The sequence below is a fragment of the Schistocerca serialis genome, chromosome 6, assembly GCF_023864345.2.
Source record: "Schistocerca serialis cubense isolate TAMUIC-IGC-003099 chromosome 6, iqSchSeri2.2, whole genome shotgun sequence".
Taxonomy (NCBI): domain Eukaryota; kingdom Metazoa; phylum Arthropoda; class Insecta; order Orthoptera; family Acrididae; genus Schistocerca; species Schistocerca serialis.
The window spans coordinates 328,649,172-328,667,051 of record NC_064643.1 but is presented as its reverse complement, the minus strand read 5'-3'; the positions used below and the strand labels follow the sequence as shown (position 1 = coordinate 328,667,051).

Below are 17,880 nucleotides of genomic sequence, written 5' to 3'. Positions count from 1 at the left end.
AACAACCTATTTACAGAGGTCGGACAAAAATATAGAAACACTGTGAGAAATGCTTGCTTGAAAATAAATGCAAATGCCAGCCAAGCCTGCATGTTGCTCTGTTGTATTTGACCACAATCAGCAACTGTGCAAAGTGATCATTATGTGGCAAGTGTAAGTTGTCATCAGAACAATGTTCTGTGTAGCTGTGAGTACACTATGTCAGTGGTAAGTGAATTTGAACATGGGCAAATTGTTGGTGTTCATATAGTTGGTGCTTCTGTATCCAAGATACCTGAAGTGTTTGGTGTTTCAAGAGGCACCAATTCCAAGATACATATCAGGGAAAGCGGAAAAACATCATTAGCTAAGTCGCAATGCTGATGACACGGTGTGTTGAGTAATCTTGACAGATGGTTGTTGGAGAGGGTTGTGAAAAAATATAAGAGGACATCAAGTGCAAAAGTCACTGCAGAACTGAATGTAGCACTCATGAATGTTGTCAGCACACCAAAACAACACAAAGAAAGTTCCATAAGCAGGAAATTGCAGGGTAAGCTGGAATTCCTAAACCTGTCATCCAAGAAGCAAATGCCTATAACAGGAAAACATGGTGCCAAATCCATAAAACCTGGACTATGGAGCAATGCAAGAAAGTCATTTGGCCAGATGGGTCTTCATTTGACACTTTCCAACTTCTGCCTAAGTTTATGTCCCAAGAGTGAAACATGGAGGGGTTTCAGCAGTGATTTGGGAAATCTTATCATGGTATTCCATGGGCCCATGATTACTCTGCAAGGCTGCATTATTGCCGAAGATAATACGACCATTTTGGTTGATCAGGTCCAACCTATGGTACAATGTTTGTTCCCCAATTGTGATTCTGTGTTCCAAGGTGACTGGGCCCCTGTTCACACAGCTCGCATCATCCAGGACTTATTTTGTGAACATGAGAATGAACTACCACATCTTCCTCCACTGTCACAACATCTCCTTATTATTGAGCCTTTATTGTCTACTTTGCAGAGAAGTGTGTATGATCACTATTCACCTCCATCATTGTTACCTGAATTTGCCACTGTTTTGCCTGATGAATGGTACAAAATTCCCTTGAAAACCATACAGGACATGTATTTACCCATTCTGCGATGACCAGAAGCTATTTTGAGTGTCAACGTGTTTTCTACACTGTATTAGGCATGGTAAGATGTACTTCTAGTCTTTTCATATTCTTGTCCAATACTTGTATGTCACCAAAAACATTGGCATCTTCTGCAACACATCATTTAACTTCATCAATATATTTACAACAGTGAAGCCAACCGCTGTTTTACTTTAGTCATTTCATCTACATGGTAGTGTTGCGTGTCACAACACATTTGCTGTCATTTAGTGTGCTGTGAATGTTTGTCTTGATCGGATGTTCACCAAGACATCCAGGGCGTGGTCAGACGAGAAGTAGCTGTTTCTATCAGAATTGTTCTGTTTTGCAATATTTTCACTGATTTATGCGCTGTTATAGTCCTGTCAGATTCTTTTGCAATACCCTCTCAATCATGACTTTTTCATGGTTCACAATGAGAAGGTATCTAATTAAAGATCAATCCAGACAGAGCCTTACATCATATGCAGAAGTTTAATAAACCTTGTGTGTTACAAGTGTAACGTGCTAATGACTGTTTCAAATCAAAAGCCACCCATCCCATCAGTGCTCAGAAAACATTGAAGTTTTGATCAGATATCGTCTTACCACCATGTTCCCAGTAGTTAAATATAATTTTTGCTCTTCAAGACAAGCAACATTCCACCACTAGACATGATTGCTGCAGTATGCCCAAAGTTGACCAGACACAATTAAGGAACACAAGGGTGCCAAAGAGACAGACTTGTACCAGCCATGCTGGCAAAGCTCACCAAGTGGCTCACCATTTTGGCAAATGAAAGGATATGTACAGGTTTATCAAATTGCCATGTATATGGCAAGCATTATTCCTGCCATTATAGGTTCCATGTAACCTGAATCCACATTCATTCCTGTGGCTTCCACGGGCAGTTTAAGGCCCAAGCAAGACAAACTGCCACTTGGGTCACCGAGCTGAGGGGGTACCAGAGGTGCCACAACTGAAATCCTTTTTATACAGGGCTTATCAAATTGGTAGGTCTCCTTGATGCACCAAGTTTGCAAAATTTGTATACAGGGCATATCACAACAAATAGCAAAAACTGACTGAAGCAAAAGTGCAAAAAAAGATTGGGGGTGGGGGCATAAAATGGTAAAGTTGCTTTTGTAGAAAAATGTTCTAGAACTGGCCCTCATGACTCAATAAAGTCAAGCTGTCCAGAAGGTGTTATCAACCAATTGCTAAATCATTCACAGCAAAAAGCATGGTTGGGTATCAGGAGTTGCAGAGGCATATAGTTTCACTCTGCTCTCCTGGCTATTAAATTCAGCTTCTGAAGGTAGAAGCTACAGCCCTCCCACAAGGAAAAGTCCTTGCTAGTAACATATGTCTAACCAGGGTCCTCCCGGAGCAAGCAGGCATATCTTTACCCTTCTTGGAAGCTTTACTATCTTTCGGTGTATTTGCTATTGCTATTGCTATTGCTTTTTCAGCCAGGCAAAAAACTTCGTATCATTCACTCTCTCTATCAACAGGCACTACAGCTTGGTTCAGATCATGGTTCAGTTAAGGTCATCATAGATTTCTCAGATATAATTCATCAAGTTAATCAGCTACAGTTTTCACTTGATGAATAGGAAAATTATCGTACTGAAATTGAAAGGAGAAGGTATGAAATTGTTATCTGGCCATCAAGAAATTGCCAACAATTATGTAACAGTCTTTAACCTTTCTTATGTGAGAAACTAAAAGGAAAAAACAAAAAATAAATCATACAACACTGTGGTGACAAAAGTCATGGGATACGTTCTAACATCATGTTGGACCTCCTTTTGCCCAATGTAGTGCAGCTACTCAAAGTGGCATGAACTCAACAAGTCATTGGAAGTCCCTTACAGAAATATTGATCCATTTTGCCTCGATGCTGTTGTTGTGGTCTTCAGTCCAGAGACTGGTTTGATGCAGCTCTCCATGCCACTCTAACCTGTGCAAGCTTCTTCATCTCCCAGTACCTACTGTAACCTACATCCTTCTGAATCTGTTTAGTGTATTCACCTCTTGGTCTCCCTCGACAATTTTTACTCTCCAAGCTGCCCTCCAATACTAAATTGGTGATCCCTTGATGCCTCAGAATATGCCCTATCAACCAATCCCTTCTTCTAGTCAAGTTGTGCCACAAATTTCTCTTCTCTCCAATTCTGTTCAATACCACCTCATTAGTTATGTGATCTACCCATCTAATCTTCAGAATTCTTCTGCAGCACCACATTTCGAAAGCTTCTATTCTCTTCTTGTCTAAACTATTTATCATCCACGTTTCACTTCCATACATGGCTACACTCCATACAAATACTTTCAGAAACGACTTCCTGACACTTAAATCTATACTCAATGTTAACAAATTTCTCTTCTTCAGAAACGCTTTCCTTGCCATTGCCAGTCTACATTTTATATCTTCTCTAGTACGACCATCATCAGTTATTTTGCTTCCCAAAAAAGCAAAACTCATTTACTACTTTAAGCATCTCATTTCCTAATCTAATTCCCGCAGCATCACTCGACTTAATTCGACTACATTCCATTATCCTCGTTTTGCTTTTGTTGATGTTCATCTTATATCCTCCTTTCAAGACACTGTCCATTCCATTCAGCTGCTCTTCCAGGTCCTTTGCTGTCTCTGACAGAATTACAATTTTATTTCTTCTCCATGGATTTTAATTCCTACTCCGAATTTTTCTTTTGTTTCCTTTACTGCTTGCTCAATATACAGATTGAATAACATTGGGGATAGGCTACAACCCTGTCTCACACCCTTACCAAACACTGCTTCCCTTTCACGCCCCTCTGCCTCTATAGCTGTCCATAATTGAGAAAGTGTTGCTGGTGCAGGACGTTGTGCACAACTTAACCTCTCAATTACGTCCCATAAATGTCAGCCAATCTGGGTGGTCAAATCATTGGCTCAAATTGTTCAGAGTGTTCTTCAAATAAATAATGAACAGTTGTGGCCCGGTGACATGGTGCACTGTCAATGCACATAAAAATTCTATCATTGTTTGGGAAAATGAAGTCCACGAATGGCTGCAGGTGGTCTTCAAGTAGCGAAACATGCTCATTTCCAGTCAATGATCAATTTAGTTTGATCCAAAGATGTAGTCCAATCCATGTAAACACAGTGCCTTGTTGACAACTCAGGTTCATGGCTTCATGGGGTCCGGGCCACATTCAAACCCTACCATCCACTCTTACCACTTGAAATTGGAGTTTATCTGACCAGGTTACAGTTTTCCAGTTACATCAGGTGCAATCAACATGGTTAAGAGCCCAGGAGAGGTGCTGCAGGCGAGGAGAGGTGCTGCTGGCAGTGTTGTGCAGTTAGCAAAGGCACTCACATTGGTCATCTGCTGCCATGGCCCATTAATGTAAAATTTTACCACATTGTCCTAAGGTATATGTTCATCATATGCCCCACATTGATTTCTGTTTTTATTTCATCCAGTGTCGCTTGTCTGTTAGTACTGACAACTCCTAAGCAAACGCCACTGCTCTCAATCATTTCATTGGCCACTGTGTTGTCCATGGTGAGAAGTAATGCCTGAAATTTTGTATTCTTGGCACACTCTTGACATTGTGGATCTTGGAATATTGTATTCCTTACTGATTTTGAAATGTAATGTAGATGTAGCTCCAACCACCATTCTGTGTTCAAAGTCTGTTAATTCCCATCGTGTGGCCATAATCACTTTGGACACCCATTCACATGAACCACATGAGTACAAATGACAGCTCCAGCAATGCATTGTCCTTTTATACCTTGTGTATGCAATAATACTGTGATTTGCATATCTGCGTATCATTATCCCGTTACTATTGACACTTTAAGGTGTAATGCATTATCTTCCAAAGTTTGTACTGGGAACATGAACTAAAATATGTAGAGCTCAAGTGCTGATAGTTCTGTATAATTACATATGATGCAACAGCATTTAACATCAGTCTTCACTTCGTTTCCATTACAAAACTTTCATCAGTGATTTGTTATTCAATGTCGTGATTCTACTATATGACTGAATATTTCCATATGTTCATCACTTGAGTTAATAACATGAAAATATAGTGACACTGTGGCTCAGATTAAAGCAAATACTTGATGACGCTCTAGCTGAATAATCAATGGTGATAGAGATCACCTATGTCCACCTTTATAGATGAGTAGCCAATGTGTGCAGCTGCCATGCAGGGGACTCATTTTAAATTACTTGTACTATCACAGATTTTTCCTTGGAGACAGGCATGGAACAGAGCCCACTCAGCCTCATGTTGCCAGTGGAGCAGCTGCTTAAATGAATAGTAGTGATTCCAAGGTCTGAAAAGCTGACAACAGCTGGGAGAATGGTGTGTTGATCCCATGCCCCACCAGTATAACCTATGGTAAAGTAAAGCTCTACCCAATGGTTGGTTTGAACATTACATTGCTTTGCTAGGTGTGATTCAATTGGAGGTGGTATGCCCTTGCCTTCCTTGAAGCTGTCACCTAATATACTCAGCCAGTTGTATGGGGACCCTCAGCTGAAAGTGGCCCTGAACAATTGCACAACTAGGCATTTTTCTCATACACAAACCATTGCCTAACGAGAAATGAGAGATACATGAAATGACAAGCCCTAAGGATGACAGAGGACTTACTTCCTGTATTCTTACACTTAACCACTTAACCATCAAGCCACATTCCATACTGTATCCAAGAAATGGGTATTTTCAGTAGTAACTAACTTTTTACTTGTGGCATCCCCATGTAAGTGTATATCACATATATTGTGCCCATCTCCTTTCTTCTCTCTCTCTTCCCTTCTCCTATTCTTCTCCCGTGCCTCTTCCCCCTCCTCCTCCCCTTTTCTCTCTGTCCCATTTCCACCTCCTCCACTCACTCCTCTCCACTTTCTCTTTGTCCATCTGGTCCTCCATACTATTGATCGTTCATCCTTCTCCTCAGGGGGGCACAGAGAGGCAAGAGAGGAGGACCAGAACCGAGAGAATGTGGAGGAGGAGCAGGACAAAGAGGGAAGGGAGGAGGAGAATAATGGAGAGAGGGGAGAGGAGGAAAAGGGCAGAGACAGGGAAGTGGTGGAGAAGTACAGAGGGGCAGAGGCAGAGGAGGAGGAGGAGGAGGAGGAGGAGGAGGAGGAGGAGGCGGAGGAGGACAGAGAGAGGGGGACAGGGACTGACTGGTTGGCCAGATGATTGGGGTTAAAGGATTAAACAGCAAGCTCATCAGTCCCTCGGTCCAGGCATAGAAGACTAAAAATGTCAGTTGGACTGTCAATAACAAAAACAAGAGGGGAGAAGTACGCAAGGCAGCAGGTGGGCATCCCTGCGACTCAGCATGCGACAGAAGTTGTCTCATCCACAGCTGTCCCACTCCCGCTCCATGGTCTAAGCGTTAAACAGCATCTACTATTTAACAAAGCACTACATTTACAACAGAAAATAGGGAGTGACAGAAAAGGAGAAAAACTGTATCTAAAAGAAATTAAAACAGAGTAAGAGAGTGATGAAAGAGTGGGCTGGTCAAGCAGGTAGGGCCAGGGGTTCACAACATCCAGCATGCAGTGGGAGACACTGCCCCAACATCAACCACCCCGCACCTGCCCAGAAAGTAGCTTTAAATCTTTTATTTGAAAATAAAAACCACTTCTACAAAGAAAATGGAGAAGCTGTTCAACTCTCCATGAATCGTCTGCCAATATTTGAGGCAAAGAATTCAGAAGGATCCGCTTAGCATGGAGGGCCAGAAGGCGAGGGCATTCGACCAAGTATGAGCTGCTGTTTGTACGGCTCAACAACTACAGCATGGGGATGGCTTGTTATGTAAAATAAAACTATGGGGTAGCTTGGTATGCCCAGTGTGGAGATGACATAGCATGGTGGGTTCCTTCCGGGAGGAACAGAAGGGAAAGCACCATGCAGTAGTAGTTTCTCTGATGGGACACAATTTATTAGACAGAACATTGGCCAACAAGATGTTATTCCATCCCAACTGAGCAGAGGTCTTATTTGCGACCACAGGTCTGCACCTGGGAGTAGCAAGGTGAGTGGGGGTTGAGTAATTGTTGTTCTAACCAAACAGTCCACCAGTTCATTCCCTTGGGTACCCACATGAGCAGGGGCCTGGAGAAAGACAACTGAGCAGTCAGTATGACTAAGTTCAGTGAGAAAGTCATGAATAGCAGAAACAAGAGTAACATCAGTAATGGGATGAAGGCTGCTCACTGAGTCTCTACACATTAAACATAGTCAGTGAAGTTCATTTAACAAAGAACTGTGTTAATGCCTATCAGCCCTGCTGTAAAAGCACCACATGTTTTTGGCAACAAATGGTGTTGCTAATCAGCAGGGGACATAACAGCATATTCTGTCTTATCCATGATTTTAGAGTCATCAGTGAAAAAGATGGTAGCACCCTAAAACTCCTAAATAAATTAATGTAACAGATGTTGAAATGTCATGGGGGCTACTGAGACTTTAGGATCTTGAAATAGATCAGTCCTAATTAATGACTTGGGTACTAACCAAGGTGGGTGGGGGGTGGGGGGGGGGGGGGAGGGGGGGGGAGGAATTACCTGGGAAAACATGATGAGCATATTCCAGTGAGAAGACACAGGGAGACCCTGGCAGAGGGCTGTGAGGCATATTCCTCAACTACTAATCTCACCTGATGGAGGCGATCAGGAGGTTGATGCCAATTGCATGCAAAAAGAATGAGATAAGTTGGATGACAAGGGAATGTTGAAAGGTGACTGCATAGGAGATCATCTACATCTACATCTACATGATTATTCTGCAATTCACATTTAAGTGCTTGGCAGAGGGTTCATCGAACCACAATCATACTATCTCTCTACCATTCCACTCCCGAACAGCGCGCGGGAAAAACGAACACCTAAACCTTTCTGTTCGAGCTCTGATTTCTCTTATTTTATTTTGATGATCATTCCTACCTATGTAGGTTGGGCTCAACAAAATATTTTCACATTCGGAAGAGAAAGTTGGTGACTGAAATTTCGTAAATAGATCTCTCCGTGACGAAAAACGTCTTTGCTTTAATGACTTCCATCCCAACTCGCGTATCATATCTGCCACACTCTCTCCCCTATTACGTGATAATACAAAATGAGCTGCCCTTTTTTGCACCCTTTCGATGTCCTCCGTCAATCCCACCTGGTAAGGATCCCACACCGCACAGCAATATTCTAACAGAGAACGAACGAGTGTAGTGTGGACTTGTTGCATCTTCTAAGTGTCCTGCCAATGAAACGCAACCTTTGGCTCGCCATCCCCACAATATTATCTATGTGGTCTTTCCAACTGAAGTTGTTCATAATTTTAACACCCAGGTACATAGTTGAATTAACAGCCTTGAGAATTGTACTATTTATCGAGTAATCAAATTCCAACGGATTTCTTTTGGAACTCATGTGGATCACCTCACACTTTTCGTTATTTAGCGTCAACTGCCACCTGCCACACCATACAGCAATCTTTTCTAAATCGCTTTGCAACTGATACTGGCCTTCGGATGACCTTACTAGACGGTAAATTACAGCATCATCTGCAAACAACCAAAGAGAACTGCTCAGATTGTCACCCAGGTCATTTATATAGATCAGGAACAGCAGAGGTCCCAGGGCGCTTCCCTGGGGAACACCTGATATCACTTCAGTTTCACTCAATGATTTGCCGTCTATTACTACGACCTGCGACCTTCCTGACAGGAATTCACAAATCCAGTCGCACAACTGAGACAATACCCCACAGGCCCGCAGCTTGATTAGAAGTCACTTGTGAGGAACGGTGTCAAAAGCTTTCCAGAAACCTAGAAATACGGAATCAACTTGAGATCCCCTGTCGATAGCGGCCATTACTTCGTGCGAATAAAGAGCTAGCTGCGTTGCACAAGAACGATGTTTTCTGAAACCATGCTGATTACGTATCAATAGACCGTTCCCTTCGAGGTGATTCATAATGTTTGAATACAGTATATGCTCCAAAACCCTACTGCAAACCGACGTCGATGATATAGGTCTGTAGTTCAATGGATTACTCCTACTACCCTTCTTAAACACTGGTGCGAGCTGCGCAATTTTCCAATCTGTAGGTACAGATCAATCGGTGAGCGAGCGGTCATATAAGATTGCTAAGTAAGGAGCTATTGTATCAGCGTAATCTGAAAGGAACCTAATCAAGTGTTGGTACCATCAGAAATGAAGAGGTAAGATCCGAGCTTTGACAAGAAGACTGTCTACAGGACTAGTCCAGAAGATGCCAGTGGCCAGACAAACTCCATGATGATAGACTGAATGCAACAATTTCAAAGCTGAAGGCACCGCTGAGCCACAAACCCGGTAACTGTAGTGCAGTTCAGATGAGACCAGAGCCTGGTGAATACAGATAAGAATACCACAACCAACAACCCAAAAGACACACGGGAAAGGATGCAGAGAGCATCAAGCTTCTGCACACAACTAGCCCAAGTTGATAAATATGGGGCAGTCAAGTCAGCTTTTTATCAAAAAAGAAGCCCAAATAATGTCACTGTGCAAAAACTGCCAAGTCCTGGGTACTCAAGTAGAATTCTGGGTCATAGCACAGTGACAGAAATGCATGATCCACATTTTTGCAGGGGAGAACTGGAAACAATGGGAAAGGGTCCATACAGAGGCCCATCAGATCAAGTCTTGGAGCTGGTGTTCAGCCAAGGCTACTGAGCAGCAGCTGTATGAAATGCAAAATTCACTGACATACGGTTCAGGGATGACGAGCAACTCAGCAGAGGTCACTAGCTCACTGATGGCAATGATGAAGCGTGTGACACTCAGGACAGAAACCTGTGGGATGGCTTTCTCTTGAACCTGTGGGGAGCTGAGTGAAATACCAACTTGAACCAAAAATGAGTGGTGGGATAAAAACTGATGAATAGGAATTGGTAGGGAGACTCAAAAGCTCGAGTCACAGAGAGTAACTAAAATGTGACTGTGCCAAGCAGTGTTGAATGCCTCATATAGGTAAAAAGACTGCAATGAAGTGTTGGCACTTATAAAAAGCCTGTTGAATTGCTGTTTCCAACCAGACCAGATGGTTAGCCACGGCTCATCCCTCTTGGAAACCACAAAACCACAGTGAGAGGAGGACAAAATGTCTCGAGATTCAGCATGTTGGTGAGGCTAATCAGTTGGCAGCTGTTGAGAGACGCTGGGTTTTGTCTGAGTTAGGATGATAATACTATTTCACTATTGTGAAGGGAAGACACCTCCAAGCCAAATGTGGCTGAACACCCTGAGGAGATATAGCCATGTTGTTTCTGCAGTGTTAAGGTAGCTGGATGAGAAGAGGATGCTGGTGCTGTCGCAAGGGTTCTACGAAAACTAACACATCGGTTCAAAGACCATCCTCCAGGACAGGACCCACAACAATTGTTGATCACTAGTGGCCCAGACATTGGTCCACACCTTGGATGAAGAGGCATAAATTTCCCATGGAGGAAATGTAGTGCTCCCAGCATTCCTCCTTGCTGTGTTTAATTAGATAGCGAGCCTTAGCACAAAGTCACTTAAAATTGATAAGGTCAGTCTGCAAAGGATGTTGCTTGAAATGTTGCAGGTCTTTTTTGTGATCCTGAACAACTATTGTAATGTCTTTGGTCCACCCTGGAACTGGCTGGCAATGGAGGGGAACTGTAGAAATGGAAATAGCACTTCCAGCAATGTGGGTACAGTATATCCCTTATCATGTTTGTGTATATTGTTGTACATATGTGTGGATATACTATACTGAAGGTTCAATTAATTGTGAAAAGGAAACAATTAAACTAGAAGCAATATTAACTTGAAGCTAATAGAGATGCACCTATGTATGAATTTGCGCTTACTGCTCTGCAGTAAGAAAGTTTGTGTGGTGAATAAGAAAAATCTCTCTTGCTAATGCTTGAAAGTGTCAATTACTTGAGCATGAATTGCTGTTCTTATTGTACCTCCACAGTCTTGCACAACATGATCATATATCATTCAGTCTTTGTCCAAAAATGTGTGGTGATAAGATTTTAACCTAGGAAGAATACTAAATCTGCAACGGTAAAATTTCGTTGATCTTGTAGAATAGACACAACTGCCAGTATCCTCTAGCTGCCTGTAATACTTTTACTATTCATAAATAGGAACTTGTATAGGATCCTCAGATACTGATTCTGTATGATTCAGTCCACATTTGGTTATATGATGCACAGCCATCGCAGATTTCTATTAACAACAGGAAACAATTCTAAATTCCCTTGAAGGTGCTCGCAGATCCACCAGCAAACATAATCACCCACATCCTAAATTCCTATGGAAGCTTTGCACAATTTACCACATCAATATTCACTTTAGAAAATAATTGAGATTATAGAATTTTCATATATTCTCGCATAGGTTTACAATGATAAAATCTCAGATATCTCTTTCTTTCTTGATACAACTCTGTCCCAGTTTATTTTTTACAAAATTGTGCTCAACAATTGATAATTTGTGCATCTGAATGCCATAGGTCCATACATTAACACTCCTCTATAGCCAGTGCTTTTTCCAATCACAAAATTTTTACTATATCCAACTGTACACCATGGAGTAACTCTATTTCTCAGAGTATATGCATCCCTCCTACAGGCAAAATGTGCTGACTTAATGTATTTTATCAGTTTTAGTTTTAACAATAGAAGGTTCATTGAACCGTCAGCTGATCGGGCCAGCTTCAAAAAAATAAACGAATAAAACATCTCGGACTAGCACAGTTCTGGCCATGATGTATGGATGATCATGTTGGATGTGTCTTGCACAACCTTGTCAAGTAATCTGACAGGAAGGGGATGAAAATAACACCACAGGCATACAGCTGCCAGTTAGTTCTTCAAAGCACCTAGCGTGGTAGTCAGTCAGTCTGGAGGGTGCAGGGAAGTGACAGACACAAACATCATCATTTAGTGACCAATGCAGTGAAGTCACAAGGTTGGAGGGAGAGACAGATAGATCAATAGCTGGATAGGTTACCATGTTTTAGGTTCACCATGCAGCGGGACAACATACGACCAAAGTACCATCGGAAGCACCTCATGTGCAGTGGGACATATTGTTTCACATCACATCTCTACACCATTACTTTAACTTCTTCCAGGAGGACATTCCATTCTAATGCTAAGATAAACAAACCTTATCTGTTCTGTTATCCTTTGGACATTTTTGGATGCGTCAGACAAAATGTATGCCTCGTTGCTCAAGATTAGCCCATAGCTCCTTGCCTCCTTGGATCATGTTTTAAGTCTTGTGTGGGGCAGTGGTCACCGCTACATAAAGCAGATGGTCATATGCCTGAAGAACTATAGGCGTGCAGCAGAAGTGGATTTATTCAACAGTGATCAATTACACATTTTCCAAATGACTCAACTTCTCCATATTTGTCTGCAATATGTCCCACAAAAAATGATGGCTTTGTTGAAGTAAAAGTATTCCCATCAGTTCAAGTATGTACTACAAAGTACTGGTGGGTAAACTATTTCACTCCTGGATATCTGACTTGTCCCTCTTGTCATGGGGTGGCCAGGGCAGGGAAAGTAGTAGCATTGTAACTGCATTAAAGTTTTGATTCTTAACTGGAGAGATGGCCAGATCAGAACAGCTATTATTTGATGTAATTTAATGTGTTTCACATGAGAAACATCTGCCACAATCTCACTTACGCGAATCAGGGGCTATACCAATGGGTGCCACCCAGTTGCAGCAAAGGCCATACAGCACAAGGGCCATTGCTGGGAGTCCTATTGCCCATGAAGACAGGCATCGACTGCTTGGCATGTGTGGGAAGCTAGCAGCTCAGGCATCAGCAATATGATCCCTATGTTGTCAGGAAGCTCAGCAGAAAGGGTACACCACAACACCACCACTTAGGACTGGCTTTTGCATCAGTTCTGAAGTGCAAGTAAGTGCCTTTGTAGGCACTGTGTGCATATGATGTTTAACATTGCATGCAGTAGGCACCATTTAAGATCTTCTTCCCCAATCGGTCCACTCTACAGAAAAATTTGGAAAATGAAGGTCAAACACAGAAGGGGACCATAAATTTCTTCAGCCAATAGGTGGTGAATTAAAGAATTTTCCAAGGAAGGAAGGTGGAACCTAGGAAGTAGCCAGGTCAATGTCAAAGGCTGCCACTATGAAAAAGAGAGCAACAGAAGGAAGGACAATCAGAGATGGGAGATTGGAGCATGGGAAATGAAGCACATGCTGCAGTAGCTTGGAGCCCTATGCTCACCCTATATGTACTCATGAAGTCACACACCCTCCAGGGGAATGGTGGGGGCGGGGGGGGGAAGAAGGACTGAGAGAGGAGGAGGAGGAGAAGAAGAAGAGAGAGGAGGGAGAACAGAAAGCAGAGGAATGAGGAGAAGGACAGGTGAGAGGGACAGGAGGAGGAGGTCAGAGAGAGGGAGAAGGAGGTGAAGGAAAGACAGATGAGGAGTAGAAGATCAAGGAGAGGGTTGAGGAAGAGGCCAATGGGAGAGGGGGGGAGGAGGACAGGATGAGGGGGAGGATGAGATCAACAGAGAGAGGGGTGAGGAGGAGGTGGACAGAGAAAGGGGGAAGGAGGAGATGGACAGAGAAAGGGGAGGGTGGAGGTAATGGATATAGCTAATGGCAGCAGGTGGAGATGGACACACAAAGGTGTGGGAGGAGGAGTTAGAAAGAGAGGAGGGAGAAGGAGATGCATGCAGTATATGCAACATGTGCATGTGAGTGAAGCCATGGTCAAAAAATTTCGTTACAAAAGAAAATGTGTCTTTCCTGGATCCCAAAGGCAGCTGACTCAGTGGGTAAGCAGGTCACATGTAAGATCCGAAGGAATTTAGACATCAGTCATTCTTAGGATTTGTTGTATCCTGTATCCCACCTTTCACCTCTGGCAATGATTATGATCTCTGAACTGAACTGCACTCCACAATTAGACCCAGAGGACCACACAGTGCCGACCAGCAACCAGTCACCATGTCATCCCCTGCAATATCGCCTCATTTGAATGCGATGTTGGTGGGGCATGCAGCCAACACACCACTCTGCTGACTGTTGTCGGCTTTCCAGACCTTGGAGCCGCTACTTCTCTTTCAAGTAACTCTTCAATTGGCATCATGAGATTAACTGGAACCTGCTACAGTCTGCCCACCACGAAGGAACACACTGACCACTCAGCAATGAAGATGGATGTAAGTGATCTCTACCACAATTAATTATTCATCCAAAGCTTAAGCAAGTATTTGCTTTAACCTGAGCCACAGTGTCACAGTATGTTACTTTCTAGAAGTGCATGTTTTAACTTAAGTGCTGATTTAATATACTTCTTTCCATACAGTAAGTGGTATATGTAACTAATTTGGTTGTAATTCATCCGGTGGTTTAGGAGGAGATGCAAAGCATACATACATACATACAAAAACATCAATTTTTATGCATGTGTCTCATATATATATATATATATATATATATATATATATATATCTAAAAAGAAAGATGATGAAACTTACCAAACAAAAGCGCTGGCAGGTCGATAGACACACAAACAAACACAAACATACACAAAAAATTCTAGCTTTCGCAACCAATGGTTGCCTCGTCAGGAAAGAGGGAAGGAGAAGGAAAGACAAAAGGATATGGGTTTTAAGGGAGAGGGTAAGGAGTCATTCCAATCCCGGGAGCGGAAAGACTTACCTTAGGGGGAAAAAAGGACAGGTATACACTCGCACACACACACATATCCATCCACACATACACAGACACAAGCAGACATTTGTAAAGGCAAAAATATATATATATATATATATATATATATATATATATATATATATATATATATATATATATATGTGTGTGCTGTCCACAATCACAATATTGTATTTTTATGTTTATAAAATGTCATTTGGTGCTGAAACACCATTTTCAAAGACTGCACTGCCTTTTTGGTATTACACCTACTTCTATTTTTCACATGGATGCCACACTTTTTTGAGATGATTTTCTTGTACACTTAGTAACTATATGATCCACTTATTGTTACATTATGAACTGAAGCAGATGTAATGCCCAAAAATGTCAATGTAGTTCTTGGATATGGAGTTTAAGATACAAAACAGTAATGGATAGCCCATGACAAAATGTTTGTTACTAATGCAATGTCAAGATATATTAAAGGAAAAAAAAGCACCTGTCACACAATATATACAAAGTGAAGAGACCTACAGGCACACGTTAATTAATAAGAGATTTGCTATCAGCTATTTAGTACAGGTGCCTATAGACGAACACTGCTCCCACCAATTAGAAAACAGCACATCTCGCATGATTAAATAAAAAAAAGTGAAACCTATCTAATGAAATATATTGCTCACCTCAGTTTGTAGAAGGAACCTAGAAATTATTGTGGCCTCAAACAGACTTCTACATGTAACTAAATGAACTCCATGGCAATTAGCATAGATTTTGAAAACACTGTCTGTCTGGATACCAACTTGTGCTCTTCACAGAACAGTAATAATAAGCACATAGATTACAATTTCTAGATTTTCTAAAAACTTCCAGTTAATATGAGAATGAAACATACTGACAAAAATACATTTATAGGATTAGCAACCAAGTTTACAATTGGACTGAATGCTTCTGACTTATATACTTGTAATACATATAGGACCATTACTGTCCGTGATACGTAATACATCTCTAAAAGACATTTTGCAGTTGGCATGACAAACAACGGAGGATATATAAAGTGTGGCAGGGGACTTGGGAAACATTGCTGTCATTATTTTCATGTGGAAATGGAGCAATTTATCCCACTTCCAAAAGGGCATGATCATTGGCTTTTGGGCCAAGGGTGGAAACATTTCAGAAACTTTGAAAACCGTTCATGTGCAGTTGTGGTTAAAGTATACTATGCAATGCAAATGGCATTATCCTAAACCAGTGCCAAGACAGCTGTGGTGCATCAAGGGCCCTAGATGGCTTGCGAGTAACTGTTGAGCAATTGACTGCCCAGATGAACCAAGGAACTACCAACAACGTCTCCTCAATGACCATTCAGCAAATGTTGCTGCATATGGGCATTTGCAGCACGCACCCGCTTCATGAACCCTTACCGACTGCTATTCATTGGCGATGAAGACTGGAATTTGCGTGCAGATACCGCAACTGGATGCCCACTGAGTGGCACGTGTGGCCTTTTCAGATGAAGCGTATTTTATGTTCCATTGGACAGATAGCCGTTGGCGTGTACTGCATGAAACGCCTGAAAGCAAACACTGTATAAGAATCGCGGTTGAATGCTAACAGTGATAACCAGTATAACAACAACTGCTACCTCGACTCCATAATGGATTATATTAAATCGTTAGTGTCAGGCGTGACATTGAGGTTAGTGTATAAACAGTTAAAATATGTATAAGAATCGCGGTTGAATGCTAACAGTGATAACCACTGTGCAACAATCACAGGTAGGATCCAGGTGAGAGCTTTATGGTCTGAGGAATGTTCCTAGGATTCATCATTCTGGAAGCACAATGGATCAACACAAGTATACATCTATCCTTGTGGACCATGTCCACCCATACACACAGTTTATTTTTTCCTTGGCACAATGTTACCTGCCAGCAGGATAGCTCATAGTGTATGTGCATGGTTTGAAGAGCAACAGGACGATTGTACCATACTCACCCGGCCACCTGATTTAAATAGAGTATCTGTGGAACCACCTCAATTAGACTGTTTGCACCAAGGATCCCCAACTGATAAACCTAGCACAGCTGGTGACGGCACTCAAGTCACATGGCTTCACATCCCTGTCACCAGCTTACAGAACCTCACTGACTATATTCATACAACTCTCACAGTGGCCTATCCTGCAAAAGGTGGTTATTCAGGCTTTTGACAGGTGGTCATATCAATCTGACTGGTCATTGAATAAAAGTGTGTGTCTTCAATAATGAGATTCTTTAATTTCGTGGCTTCAGTCTGATTGCAAGGCAAAAGATGAAACTTCTGCGAATAAAACAATCAGAAATGACATTTACATTTTCTTGTCAGTAGCATCTGACAGTTTTTTCTGAATGTGTAGAGATTTCCGAGGGTGTGGTTACGCAGGAATCTAAGAGTAGAGCTTAAATTGCTGCGAGTAAAACGGCCAGGAGTGACATTTATGTTATTTCCTGTCACAAATATTTAGCTGTTCATTTCCGGAAATGCCGTGATTAGGCGCAAACCTAAAGCTACGCATAGACGTTTTTCACACTCGAAGAGCTGCTTCGAGTAGTACCTGTAGTGTAAACAGCGCTGCTAGTCAGCCCACCCCGCATTGTCCGAGTGTGGGGCAAGATCTCAAAGAACACAGCTTCAGTTGCTGCGAATGAAATGAGTAGCAATCAAATTAATAGTCTTACTTGTCAGAAATATGTAGCTGCGATCGAATCCTTAACGATGATTTTGTAAATTTGGCGCACAACACAACACAAAGACTGTCTCATACAGCGTGGAATGAGCACGTCAACTGACTGATTTCATCCGAACGGAGAAAAAAAAGAAAGAATTGCTACAGGAAAGTATAGAGTCTGAGTACGCAAAATATGTTAGCATTCCTGTCTGCAAATTAACACAATGAGAAATATATCTAAATGCAAAGCGGACTGAAAAAAGCTTAAAACAGTCTTTTTGGACTGTAA

At 41.9% G+C, this 17,880-nt stretch overlaps 1 protein-coding gene across 1 annotated transcript in view; it reads right to left on the bottom strand.

The window, feature by feature from the left end:
• LOC126484590 (E3 ubiquitin-protein ligase MARCHF2-like) overlaps nt 1-17,639 on the bottom strand; it is a 100,109-nt gene extending 82,470 nt beyond the window's left edge. The window contains exon 1 of the mRNA XM_050108153.1: nt 17,602-17,639. The gene's annotated coding sequence lies outside the window, so the exon portion shown is untranslated. The remainder of the gene's footprint in view (nt 1-17,601) is intronic.
• Nucleotides 17,640-17,880: the final 241 nt, after the last annotated feature.